Source organism: Passer domesticus, chromosome 2 (genome assembly GCF_036417665.1).
Source record: "Passer domesticus isolate bPasDom1 chromosome 2, bPasDom1.hap1, whole genome shotgun sequence".
In the NCBI taxonomy this organism is placed as follows: domain Eukaryota; kingdom Metazoa; phylum Chordata; class Aves; order Passeriformes; family Passeridae; genus Passer; species Passer domesticus.
The window spans coordinates 60,009,214-60,024,128 of NC_087475.1; the positions used below are offsets into that span (position 1 = coordinate 60,009,214).

A 14,915-nucleotide genomic window follows, 5' to 3' on the forward strand; every position below is an offset into this window, starting at 1 on the left:
TCTAGCTCAGGCACTTAGGCATTTGAACTGCCAAATGAGGTTTTGAAAGGTGTGCTCACATTTGCATATATTTTCCAAGAACATGTCTTTATTTATGCCTCTCTCTAGTAGTAAATTTTAATCCTGCTAACAGCAGGAATAAATGTAGTGGGCAGAATAAAGTAGACTCTACTAGCCTAACTTTTTTTTCTTATTCTCTTCAGACAATATATAGCCTTTCAAGCTTGCCTTTAAAGGACAAAAAAAACTCTACATTGAAAAAGACTTGGATTTTTTTCTTTTTTTGCTAAGCCATAGACAAACTTATGTCCCTCTGCAGAAAGGGAAAAGGAGATTGAAACAGCCTTAAGACAACTGAAGTATCTTTTATTTCCTATACTATTTAACGATGGTTGCTATTACTTTCAGAATCTAGTATTTTGCAGGTAATAAAAAGAGTGAAAAATCAATCAAAACAACAGAGCTCATTCCTAGAGGACAAAAAATCTTCAATATATAACTGACTGCCAGAAAGCAAGTGTTAAAATATCCTGCACCAGGTATAAGTGCTGCAATAAGGAATGAAGACAAAACACAGAACTATAAAAGAGAAAGCTCACATTTTAATTGAAGAATTGAACAGTGGCTGACAAGGCTCTGTGCTCTGTTTCCGTGGACGCTTTCAAAAGGCCGAGCTGCAATGCATAACACCCAATTCAGGCTGCAACGCTCCTGAGAGGGTTCAGGGACACAAACTGCTTTTATTATTGTTAGTTAGGCATCAGCAATCCACTGAAAGTGAAAATCAGACTTTCCCCACTAGGCACACTTGGGAAGCTGACACAGAGATCTTACTAGAAAAGGTACAGAAAGGAAAAATAAGCAGGAGGTTTTACAGAGTCTTAGTGAGAAATTATTGTCATTGCTTCTCAAAGAGAACAAGGCTGTCTTTAAAGCCTCAATTCTAATGCCATTAAAGTCGGTGGAAGTTTTAGAGATACTTGAATAGCAGAGGGATTTTTTTCCCTTCTTCAGTTTTCCTTGCAGATCCAATTAATACAAAAAGAAATTGACTTGTTCACCTATTGTTCAGGTCTCACTTGCCTTGTTATATGTAAAGCTTGCTCCTAAGGTCTGCAGAGCCATATAGCATTTATCACACTCGTGAGCACTCCATAAATAAGTGGTATGAACTGTAATGAGAATACTAATGAAATGTGTAGCTTTGTGATTGAAAAAATCTCCTTTCTTGAGTTGTATTTTTAAGGAAAATTAAAGGGATGATTTGTAGCACCTGATGTCACAAAGCCTCCCAAGTTAATATACTGGTTGCCAAGTCACAATATTATGGAAACATTGATATTTTCTATGTGACACAGTCTTGTTATTTGAGAGGTATTCCGCTGCCAATTAAAGATCCAACAGCTGCCACTGGCTAGGCAAAATTTCATTTAAAAAGAAAAGAAAAGAGAGAAAAGATGTGAAAAGCAGAAATGTAGCACACAGGCAGAGATACTTTCAACATGCTTCACAGGAGCATAGGGGGGATCCAGCAGGGCACATGCTGCTGACAGAGGAGGCTGACAGAGGGGGGGAAGGCAGAAGGCTAAAAGAGCTGCTGATCCCAAATGCTACCTTCAAACTGAAAATAGGAATTGCCATGTGGCATATCTAGTAAATGAGGCTCAGAGGATTAAAATATCACCTCTGAGGCTCTACAAAGAATTGTTCTGGATGGAATTAACATCAGTGCTTCTCAGTCCTCTTGGTGCTCAGCTGTATGTCCTTGTCATGCAGCAAAGAAAACGGTTAAATGAAATCATGGAAGCAAGTGACTTCAGCAGATGTCTGACCTACTGCAGAGATTGCTGTGGAGATCTGCCATAGGAAACTGTATCAGGGCACACAGATGAAGCTAATTGCTCCATGAGGGACAGAAGCCAGGAAATACACACACATTAAAAAAAAAAATTAAAAAAATTATTGCTTTTTTTGTATTCTAAATTTGGACAGACCCAAGGACCAGAGTCCCTGGGAAAAAGGAAAGGGAGTCTGTAGAAAATCCTTTTGCCTTGCATTTGTTTGAACTCTGATTTCAAGCAGCTTTTTGCATCTCTTTGAATTTAGACTGCATTAACAAGCACTCTGACTAACATTTAGGCAGGTAGCCAGTAGGGATCCTGACATATTTAATGTCCCTTGTTCCTTATGTATTTTTCACTTTTTAAACATAAGCCTGTGAAACCAGGCATGTAAGTATTTTGTGTTATAAGACCTGTAAGGTCTTATTATCTCTGCCTTCCATTGCAGAGCCTCTTTATTTCGTGGTGATGCAGTGGTTTTGGATTATATCATAGTGGAAAAATCTTTGGAGCAGACACCTTTGCTATGTGTTGCTAGGCTCCTCAGCACAGTGGATATCTAATTCCACTGTTATCTCTATTTTTGTATTTTTGGGACAGCTTTCGGCATACACGTGTTGACAGGTGCTGCTCTTGTCTTCCACCCTGTTGAGTCATAACTGTAAAATAGATACTCAGCTCTTAAGCAGCTGGATGCTGATGGGAACCCATGTTTTCACAAAATGCTTTTGGAGCACAGGTTTAAATTATGGGTTTAATAACGTATAATGGCATGGAACTTCTGTTAGTTAAACAACACAGCAGAGGGATTAAACTTCTCCTTCTCAATCAGCCCTACAGCAGCAGAAAGCATTTTACATTCAAGTTTTAAACAACCTACAGAAATTATCAGGAGATTCTAACAGACTGGGTCAGGAAAAGCTCTGGCAGTTGATTAAAAAGTTAGCAAAGCCAAACTAAACTGATTTAATATTATTACAGTTCTTCTTCTAAAACATATGTTGTTTAACAACTTTTGATGCCAAATTTTACAAAAACAAGCCACTTTTATTTTCATGAAAGCATGAAAAATTTCATTGCCACATTTTTCTGTGAAAATTTTCACTTTGATAGAAAAGCAGCTTTTGGTTCAATGAACGTTATGAATACCTCAAAACAGATGTTTGCTGATAAATTAAACTCTATAACTGAATAACCCTTCTGTAAAAGTATTGATATAATAATTAAAATAAGTAAAATCCTATTATAAACCCTTCCTACATGGAAAATCCTTTCTCTAGCACAATCTATATTTTGGTTTAAAAATTTACCACTAAAGAGGGTGAGTGAGATAAACCAGCTTTCACTGTCATTGTTTTCCATTATCTCTCTTAAGATTGAATGAGAATGTTCCTTTCATGCCAGTGCAGAAGTTTCCCATCACCAGTCTCTTGATAGTCTCCACACCGTCAGCTCAGTGACTTCAACACCAATTTTGTGGTTGCTTCATTTCTTGGAATACCTCAATTCAATAAAGCTTCTAGGACTGTGACTGCAAGAAACAAAGAAATTACAAGAAAATTATCAGCAAATAATTAAAACTAAACCTGGACTTAATACAACTACAATACCATCTTCTGAATACATCTATAAGCCATAGTTAAGATGTTTCTCATAATGCAAAGGAAAGTAAGAAACTATTTAAATGTCCAAATTCTCTACTGGAACTATGTGCATATGGGATTACAGTTGTGTAAAATTATTCACAGGTGTAAATTTTATTCAGGTTGAAGCTTCATATTATTCTTGATCATGTCTCATTCTTTCTTTCGTTTAGAAATCTCTTTTTGAGACTTATTTCAATGATCAATCTTTTTATTATAAAAATTAAAGTATTTGCTGTAACATTAATTAATTTTTCCCTGTTGTAATTATTAGAACTGAGAAAATAATTCACAATGAATAATTCATCTGCTGAATGTAAGCTCATTTTCTGCTTGCTGAATATCCAGTAGCAAATCTACTTTCCAGTTTATTTGTTAATCAAAACCATCTGATCATTTTGTTAAATATTTTTTTCCATGGATTGAACCTGAACAGTTCCCTGTAAGCCTTTGATATACAAAGCTTGTGAGCTTGCTACCTGATCTGCATTGGTACATCGTAGTTGATTTGGTGAAGCATGTGACTTTATTTAATTTTCTACTTTTGGTCAGTATTGCATTGTGAGCATCAGTACAACTGTATGTGAATTTAAGAATTGTTTTCCTGCCAGTAGAACTCAATTATTCAAATCTCTTTGGGGGAAAGACACCCTAAAGCAAATGTGAATATGTGAATCTATCAAATGCTGAGCCAGTATTTCCAACAATTTATTTACAGCTTGCACTCAGTTTTAAGTAACTATTATGTTATTGAAAGAAAAAGTCAGTAGTATCAAATTCTGGGGCCGTATTTTCTGACCTTCAGCTAAAATGTAAATTGTTTCCATGCCATGGTGGATATTAGGGAACATTTTGTGTGTCTGTAAAGTCCTTGTTTGTCATAATGAAAGAAATTGTGCAGATGATGAATTGTGCATCTCTAAAGATTTATTGTTGAAATTGGAGAAACTGGGTAAAAATTTGCCAGAAGTGGAAAAAATGGAGAGAGGTGACCTCTACTTAAAGCAATCTATTCCTGATTGAAAGCCAGTAGGTACTTACAAATATCCTTATTTTTCAGTTATGATTTTAAGGTGATACTCCTTACCAGAATGAGGAACCTGATGAATTTTGTCCATGCAGTAGTGGAAGACCATCTCCTGTGTACCTGTAGGGCATGAAAAATATCACCCTTCCAACAAATACACCATCCTCAGCAACCCCTGCTGCCCAGAATAGCTGGGTGGCTGATTTGTGAAGAGACAAATTTCTTCTCCTCTCTTCTTTGCATCTTTGCTCTCTGCACCTTTTTTTTGATGAGTTTTGCTGTTTTTTCTTTTCTTGAAAGATGCATTAAAGAAATGTGTCTTTAATGTGATCACAGAATTCAGAGACACCATGTGAAATAGTCCAAAGACCATTTTCTTCACTGTTGCATAACCAGAAAGGAGCAGATCACTATGACATTAATTCAAGAAAATATTCTACCAAGCAGAGTTTTCTTCATAAGAAAATGATATTGGGCTAATGGGCAATGTGTAGCAGAGTTCTGCCTACTTGATTCCACAAGAAAAACTGTTGTTATGCTTGTTAACTGGATTAATGAGTTTTTCTTGATTGGCATAGGGTTCTGGTAAGGCAAGAATTAAAAAAGAAGTTGAAATTAACATTACCATTGCTTTAATACAATTGAAACAATTGCCTTCTCATTCTCCCAATAACCTCTGAATATTAGCTTTAGTAAAATAAGATTCCAAAATTTTAAATAGTGTTGTATTACATTCTCAGTTTAATAAAATAACTTGGCATATAGCAGTACAGAAACAAGGGAGAGAATATAACACCAGCAGGGTTTCTTGTTCATTAAAGAATTGACTTTTTAAACTCTTAAGCAGATAAATTTGCAGCTTCTCGGCAATAAAGCAAAATGGTACATTTTGTGCTTCAAGATTATTATTATTTCTCAATAATCTTAAGTCACATAATAGGACATTTTGCACATCTGAATGTTTATTTCCCTTTCTGTTTTCTTCTTTTTATCTTCACTTTTTTGTTTTTCTACTACCTTAGAGTTTCTCAGAATGTTCTGTAAAACAAACCCTTCCATTGCCTTGCTAACCTTCTGTACCCTGAACAGGCAACAATAAAAGAGGCAAAACTGATGAAGATAGGACACTTGTAGTTCAAAGAAATTTTAAGAATGACATCTCAGTTGTCAGACAGAAATCTTAGGTGGGCATCCTGGCATAAAATAAGTTTGATTAATATGATTGGAATACACCTGCGGTACTGATGCCTGCATTTGTGCCAAGAATAAATGTTTCTTTCGGAGTCACTTCCAATGTACAACCCACATAACCAGTGCACAACCAACATATTAGATCTCAAACCACCAAAAGACTCCCAGAAATGATCATTTTTGTGCATTTTCTTTTGAGGTAGTCTCTATGACTAGCTCAAACATAGGATTTTGCACAGAAGATTTATAAAATAAGGTGTCATAAAACAAGATCCTGTTAGGTAAGTGCAGTGTTTTCTAGGTTTCTATTCCTATTCCTAGGCATAAATTGACCATGAAATTTCAAAGGGCCTTTTTTCCTCAGGTTAAATTTTTAGGAACCACTGCTGTTTCTCCCTTATTATGAAGTATGGGCAGTAATGCCAAGATGCAGCTGTCCTGATGTCCCTCAAGAGCAAAACACTGAAAAAAGACTGTGGAATGCTATATTTATAATCTGGTCTTTAATTAATATAGGGTTATTGGGAGGCATTTTTGGATGACAGGTATAAAGTTGTGTAAGCATTTGTTCTCTGGACCAGGCTTCAATAGCATAATTTCCTTATTTGATATGACTGGTATCACTGAGTGAGTCCACTCAGTGACCTAAAATGCCTTTCTCAGTCTTCAGGGTGTTGAACATGTCTTCTCCTAAAAATATTTGGATTGAGCTATTTATTACAAAATAATTTTTCAGGAGCTTGTTATCTGTCAACTTTAAAGACCTTTTCTTATTTGAAATAAATTCACTGGTGTACATATTCATCATTTTCTTGGTGTACCTTTAAAAGGAAGTCTGAGATATCACTTACAGGAGCACCCAGAATGGAAAATGACTGTCAAACTGTCAAAATTTTGGAGACTTTTCCTTTGACATGAACTTAGAAATTTTCTGGTTTTTCTTTGTTTTTTAGCACCTTACATCTTCAAAGTTCTTATAAGCATTTTGTGATCACATTTATTATTTCTGTTTATAAGAAATGACTGTCTCGAGGACTAAGAAGACTGAAATTGGTTTTGTTTTTTTTAATTTACATACAGAAAGCAACATCATCAAGTTGATAATTTCCTAACATAGCCTCTCCTTCCCTCCACTAAAAAAAATCCTATCGAGTTAAATCTAAGAGCTCTGAATTAACACTAGACATTGCTTTGATGTCTCTTTACACCAAAAGATGAATCTGGGAACATTTGAAATCATCTGTGGTTTCAGTTCAGCTAAGACAAGCACTATTGGTCAGACAAAGCAACATAACTTTTTATAAACTTCACCTAAACACTATGGCAGCCCCATGAGCACCACGCAGTGCTGGCTGGTACTCCCCCTCATGGAAGCACTTGTGGCTGGAGGGCAGGAAGTTGTTTTCTATTTCTTCTCTTCCCTGTGTGCATCAGAGCTTGATGAGTCTCCCTTACTACCAGAAAAGTATTCATACCATCAGGCATTCTAATATTTCTAGGAGCAAGCTCTCTTTCCAGCCCTGTAGCCAGCAGAAGTGTTTATACTGCTGCTGAAGCAAGGACTTAACTGACTTTCATACCTCCAAGCTAAAATGTCATAACCCGCAAACTAAAGAACCAGGCTTTCACATTTATTTCCCTGTCTGTCAAAATGAATACTCAATTATTTACAAAAAGTGGAGCAGCTTCAGCTAGTGAGACTGAAATGCACCAATAGGCATGCTAGAGAGATAGAAAATCTATATTTAAAATCAGAGAGAGAGGGGAGCTTAACCTGAAGCTTGAACTTCCCAAAAGCTGCTGCAAACATCAGATTGAAGAGACAAGAAAAAGGTGGTAAACAGAATAATGTAACATGATACATTCACTTTTTTAAATTAATTTCCCATGTCAATTCAATACTTGTTTCCAAATTTCCTCTACATTACTGTAGTAGCAAAAAATTTATCCAACATTTTCTAGAGTCAACCAAGATATTCCCTTCAAATTAAAATGATTTTTGGTTTTGATTCTCAGGAGCTAGGAGAGAAGAAATCAAACAAATTTTCTTTTTAGGTTGACCCAAAAATTACTTTCTTTTGTTTTTAAACAGTGAACCAAAAGGTATCAGGGATACACCAGTGTTTTCAGGGTCAAAAAGACTCAGCAAGGCCACTAGAAGAAAACAAGGGGTACTTCTAAAAAGCAAAGGATATTTTTCATAAATTGCGTGATTCAATTTATGAATGCGTGATCACAGGAAAACAGCTGTGAGAATTATAAACTTGAGCAAATAACTTATTCTCAAACTGCCAAGCTAAAGAAAGGTGACGTGGAGGACAGTAGTAGTCTAAATAGTTAAAGTTGTCATAGAGAAACACTAGCATCCTGAACTTCTGCCACAACTAAACTTAAAGACAGTGCACAGTTTGCAGTACTCATTACTTAATCTTAATTAAGAAAAGCTCATATTCCTAACCAGTCTCATTATCTCTTAGCACTAAACTAAGATCACTTTGGACCACGTCCGATTCTACCTGGAAGAAGAAGGGACAAGACAAGGATAGTGCATGCATGGAGAATAGATGGCAGTTTCATAGCCAGAGATAAGTAGGGGGAATAAAGTCCCAGCCCCTGGTCTTTGCTGACAGAATATTTTCAGCCCACTAAGCTGATGCCAGAAATAAGAGGCTGAGATCTAGCAAAGCACTGAACTTGTTAACTGTAGTAATTTTGCTGTCAAACGTATCTGGTTTGGGAGGATAAATATCCCCTTATACTCCAAACTTGCAAGTTGTTTTCCCTGGCCTACTGATATTGCTTCTGACAGAAGCTGAATTTCCCTCATATATTTCTCATTCAAGTCTTAATTTTTGCTGTACACAGCCAGGAGATGCAGCTGTCTCAGTAGGAAATCATTGTGAAGTCAATGGAGCAACAGTATTTACACCATATGGATATCCAACATGCAGACTGGAGTATCACACAGGAAGACAAGCTATTCTAGCCTGTCCCTAGCAAAATTTACAGGCATAATACAGCTCTGAAGGATCCCAAAGGAAAATATTTAACATATGTCTCAGAAGACTCATATAATTCTAAATTATTAAAGTTGCTGCTAAAGGTCCATACAGATAAGGAGACATGGCTAGCTGTTCTGGCCGCCAGCTTCGTTAAAACAGTCCAGAAAATGGCAATGCTGCTATGTTATCACATTTGGGAGGCAAGGAGCAGATTTAAAAAAATGGGCTGCAGCAGGAATGCAAGTAACCCCATGGTGGCCTTATTCAACATCCCTTATCCCTTTTTATTGGGAAAGCCCCATTCAGAGAAATGAAATCCACATGTCCCTGGAGGGAGCAGTGGCTCTGCTCTTCCATGAGCCTGTGCCAGTCAAAGGCAATCTGCCTTTCAGCAAGAGGCAGTGTTTTTACAGAGCTCAGCAGCAGCCCAGTGGTTATTGAACTCGACGTGCTTCACATGCTTAGCCATCGGTTATTCCTGAGGCTCTCTGCAACTAAAAGTCTGGCCTCCCCAGGTCACTCTGGCTGTCAGATCAATCACACCAGTGTGCACCAGCAAAGGCAATGCAGGGAGTGTCTCCTAGGGCTAGAAGGACAACATGCAGGGCATGAGAAAGGCACAGGGCCAAGTGTTACATGTCATGCATGGATCCAGTTTGGAAAACATCTAACACATATGAACTTGAGCAAACTTGTGTTATAAAGAGGAAACCACATTGGGAAGCAGCTACACATCTGCAGCACATACTTCCTTCAAATGGATCCAGAGAGCATCAGGAGGCCAAGTCGGTGATGAGCAACTGTAATTCAGCTGGAAGGACTGACTTCCCTCTGGCCCCCACAAGCTCATAAAATGACAAACCCAGAATTTTGAGAAATAGGCTTGAAGCGAACCTGAGAGATCTTCTCTCCACTCTTTGATCCAATTACCATACTATATCTGTTTTTTCCAACAGGTATTATTCATTTTTTTGTTTTGTTTTGTTTTTGTTTTTTTTTAATGCAGAAGGAGGGGACTCCAAATCTGCCCTAGACACTCAATTCCATTGTTTCTCCTCCCTTAGTGTAAAGACAGAGTCCTTCCTTTCATGGAAATCCCATGTACCCAGCAAAGTGCAATCTTGGACACAGATACTGGATTACACCTTTCCTTTTTATTGCAGCTTTGCATAATTTCAGTTATCTTTCCTATGTAGAACACCACTTAATCTCACTGAGCCTTTATGCACAGCATTCCCAGGATACAGGTGCTCTGCAGATTACACAGGAACACAGAAAACCATGATCTACGGCCCTTCTCCAAAATTCTCCTTGTCTTGGCAGAAGACAGTGGATAGTGATTAAGGTACACATGAGCCAAACCTGCTGCTAATAACAAGGTGGAATTTTGTCCTTGTGTTCCCTATCTGTTTGAGAGGTCCTAGGGACAGAGGCTGCACTTTCTCTGTGCTCCTGCTACGTGCAGCTCTCAATTATCTGCCTGCAGTGGGAGCAGCACAAACAACACTGAGTAGTTTGAGGGGATTGTAGGGTGAGAGTCAAGACCGAGAAAATAAATCATAGTTCAGCAGTGAAGTTCTTTCTTAGGAACTGGTTGTATCTTATGTTTTATGACAGAGTAAGGATCACTACTTTAATTATTTTCAATATTCCACCCCTACCAGTTCCATGCTCTACATTTTCAAGTCAATGAAAAAGATTAAAAGTTATACAGCAAAGCCATACATTTCCTAAAAACATAAAATTGAAATATTCAGAGTATAACTCGGTGAATGAGAAACTTGTGGCTTTTATTTTGTTAGAATGACTTGAAGTACAGCTTATAATGAATCAAAGTAATCACTTTATTTTTCCTCTTTATAATCTCTTCTCCCCTTTGTCATATATTGCAGAGACAGAATGGGTAATTTTTTTTTCTTTATTTATCTATTTACTTATTTATTTTTAATGAACTGACTGGTCTTACAGATAATTTCTTGGCAGGTATTTTTTTTCTTCCTTCTACTAACTGACTTAATTACAATAAAAACTAAAGTCAGTCCATGTTTCAAAAGATAAAACTTTTCCCTGGTGGAACTGAGAGCAATTCCCAGCATCCTTCAACAGAACAGTTAATTTTCTATTGCCATAGTTTTGAAAAGCTTGCAGATCTGCAAATAAGAAAATGTAAACTGCATGTCAATATAGTGTTCTGTCCTGGTTTTTTATTCCTTGATTAGTTCCACTTTAGCCATAAAACAGGAAAGTAAACAAATGAAATCATGAATCTAAAGATCAGTGTGTTATAAAGGAAACACAGTAATTCAATTCAGTAGACATTACCCGTTCAGCAAATGTTTCATGGATAAACTCATTACCAGAGCTGCTCAGGGACATTCCCAACGAGCCATTTTCCATCAGAATATGCAATACCTTCAAAACCCTTATAAAATCAGGTCAGTTTTCCAAAATTTAATATTGGAAATAAAAAAGGAAGGAAATTCTCCAGAGGGTTGAATTCCCTTTGACACTGTATGCAGATCAAAGTGTTTTATTTTTTTAAAAAATCTATCATAATTTGAACATTTTATTTGTGTATTACTATATTTCGTAGTGTAAAAGTTGTCAGCCTCAGAATTAAATGCTTCGATATTGTTGAAACAAACGGTTTCTAACTACCTAATAAAACTTTAAAGGAAATTTCCTTCGAACAATGTTAGAATACTTTGTTTTAATTCTCATAAGAAATGCAAATCAACTGTAAAATTTCAGACTACATCATGTAGTGGCACTTTCTTTCAAATTCCACTTGCAGAGCTCAGGAACATGGTTTAGTAGTGGACATGGCAGTGTTAGGTTAACAGGTGGATTCCCTGGTCATAAGAGCCATTTCCAGCCTAAAAGGTTCTACGATTCTAACCCACTACTCACTACCTACTCACTATGGCATATAAATCAAACCCTCCTTGCACCACTTAACATCTATTTTTGTTCAGGAGAACAGTTTCCTCCAGAGGACAGTGTGAGAGCTGTCAAATCCACTTCAAGATAGTGCAGGTCCAGTGAGCAGTTTTAGGAACTGATTTCTGAAGCACTAAAAAAGGCCTGAAAGTCCCAGATTCTGCCAGTGTTCTACAGTGGTTTTCTGTCTCACTCTATGTAAAGTTGGGATAATTTTTCATAAAGAATGCAACCAGGCTAAAAGGAAAATAATTAAAAATAACATAACCCAGCATTTCTTTAAATGGTGTTTTACATAGTTTATCTTGCTCACATCAGTGTCAATTTCCTGGGAGCCAACTAGACAAATCAAGCTTAGAAATATGATTCTCATTTGAGATTGGAGATGATTCAGTAGTCAGAATCAGATCGTAGCAGTCGAGACAAGCATTCTAATTTAATATGTGTTACTTGTGCCCTAATAATGCACATGTGGCATTTCTTTGTCCTGTCTTTGCTACTGTCGCTCCATTTTGAGGATAAAGTAGTCTTTCATAGGTTTGCTCAAGAGACTCCAAGTTTCTTTAAGCCCCATCTTCATTACTTCTGTCTTCCCTAAGAATTTTTCAAATCCAGGTCCCTACATTTCCCATCTGTCATTTTGGGGAAAATCCACATTGAAAACTTTAAATAAGATTCAGTCCTATTTAAAGAGAGCCACAGTGCACCAAGCAAGTATTATTTGGCTTCACATGAAGAAGAGAGCATGGAAATAAACATAGAGATTCTGGTTTCTGGAAAGGGCTGCCAGTAACCTCTGTAGACTGAGTGTAGCAAAGGTATTTCATGTTGAGACAAAAAAATGAAAAATATTTCAAGGAAAGAGAGAATTTACTTGAGATTGCTTTCAAGACTACACAGTTAAATTAAACAATCTAAGTCCTGGACTGAGGAAACATTTTGCTAATGCACATTAAAAAAAAGGCATGACCAGGAAAATATTATTCTTGTAACAAAATAACGCATGAACTTCTGGTTTTGTTACTTTAAAAACACACAAAATGACTATACCATGAGTTTTTTATAAAACTCATCAGAATTCATAATCTGTACGCAGCAGATTCCCCAAGTCGCATTTCATATGTTCAAAACACTAATTAAAATCTGCCATTTAAAATTGAGATGCAAAGAAACTATATATTGAAAGATTTATTCTATTTTAAGAAAATGTTTGAGGTTACTCTCTCACAAAAAAAAAATCTATTTTAAAAGTAAGTATTTATTACTCAGCTGTTCTTTTGTATTTTGAAACATGACAATGTAATTCTTCATCTATATTCATACTCAACAGGTGTGGATATGTTCTCTGTAGATGTATAGAGCTAATCATATTCTCCAGCACATAAAGCAGTTGAACACATACCACATAAACTTTGCCAAATTTTGTAAAACTGATCACTTCAAATCACAGACAGTTTAGGAAATATGTGTGTATGTTCGTACTTCCAGACACAGCAGTAAATCTCTTATTCTTCATTCTATACATCAGAAAAAACCTGAGTAAATTTCAGATTTACATAAATATGCTTTCAAGTTCAAAAGTGTAACTTCCTGAATCTTTCACCTTATAACTTCTCTGGAGTACTGATTTGTTTACACACATTCCCCAGCCAAGTCAGCTTTCCATTGTATTGAATCTGACCTTTTCTCTGTGTGATGAAATCTGTGTCCAAGTGTGAAGAGCTGAAAAAAGATTTGGATGCAATTGCTGGAAAAAAAAAATAAAAGAAAAAAGAAAAAAAACAATCCCTAATAGACAAAACAAAACACACCTCCCATATTTTATTTTAATGTAAATCATTGATACCATTTGGGTGGGTTTTTTTCTCTTGAATAAATCGTAGAGTGATGAGCTGCATCATATGTGTTGTAGGACATCCTTTTCAAGGTAGCTGCAAGTCTCTCTCCATTGAGTCTGAAGCAGGCTGGTAAAAATCCTGCAATTCTTTTGCCCTTACCCTTTGAAATTTACCCATTTGGTCCTTGTTCTTGTGTAGACTTTCAAAGTATATTTCCATTCACATTCCCTCCAACAGCATTGTGGAATCAGATTTTTCCAACTCACTTCCCTAGCATGAGCATTGTTTTACCATTTCTCATTCCCTAATGATAGCAACCTTGCTGTGGAAGATTTGTGATATCTTCCAGACGGGACAGGCAATATGCGTCAGGAATCTTGCCAGCTCTAGGTAGCTCATCACATATGGTGGCACCAAATGAAACAGTTTTTTATAAAATTAATCAGAATATGTAATCTGAATATAGCACATTCCCCAAGTCACATTTCACATGCTCTAAACACTAATTACAATCTGCCATTCAAAGCTGAGATGAAAAGAAACTCTATATTGCAACTTTTTTTTTTTATAAGAAGAGATTCTCAAAGGCAAAAGGGCTGTGATATGCTTGTCTCACTAACATGCAGGAAGTATTAGGTGCTGCCTGGCTGAAAATTGCCTCTGAAAGTGAATACTTTTACTGTGTTTCATATTGCATCACAAATTTTTCATCATGTCATTGCAAAGTCATAACTCTGTTCAAGTTCATTCAAAAGGCCCATGAACTCTGGCAAACCTTTTGATAAATATCTGAGTTTTAAGGCAAATTTTATGTTACACTATCAACATTACCAACAGTTTTAATACACCTCAGTATATTGAGTCTATAAGTGGCACCATATGCAGTCCAGGCAACCGAACAAATCACTGCAGCCATTCATTCAGGTCTGTGAGCCATTGCTATTAATGCAATAATTTTGTACTCATTTTGTACTCATTTTGTACTATTATCACCAAAATGTAAGTTTCTTTTTTTCACCTACCTGTATTCATCAGTTCTAGTCACACAAAGATTGTATTTTTTTCTTTCTATTCCTCTTCTTCTCAGCCTTTCTCTCCCTTAATAAATTGGAGATCTTTCAAAAAAAGGGACATAGACTGGCTCACCTCCATCTCTGGACCTGACACCTATATAAAAAACTCTAATCAATTATTGGTTTTGCATCTAGTTTTTGATGACCTATACTGCACACAACCCTTATCTCTCCTGTCAAAATTGAAGTCATTCTTCTAACCTCTTCTGCCCTTCATGCCCACATATAGCACAACTGCAATTAATTCTGTTAATTCTTTGATTACTTTTGAATTATATATCTATATATGATATATATGGATAGATATTATATATGTATATCATTAATTTTTTAAAAATAAATATACTGGAAGGGAAACAC

The 14,915-nt window shown here is 36.4% G+C and overlaps 1 long non-coding RNA gene across 1 annotated transcript in view; it reads right to left on the reverse strand.

Annotated features, from left to right (window-relative positions):
* Positions 1 to 633: 633 nt before the first annotated feature.
* Positions 634 to 14,915, reverse strand: part of LOC135295466 (uncharacterized) — a 63,236-nt gene continuing 48,954 nt past the window's right edge. The window contains exons 3-4 of the long non-coding RNA XR_010357576.1: positions 4,572 to 4,631; positions 634 to 3,372 (exon numbers count right to left, since the gene is read on the reverse strand). This is a non-coding gene — a long non-coding RNA (uncharacterized LOC135295466). The remainder of the gene's footprint in view (positions 3,373 to 4,571; positions 4,632 to 14,915) is intronic.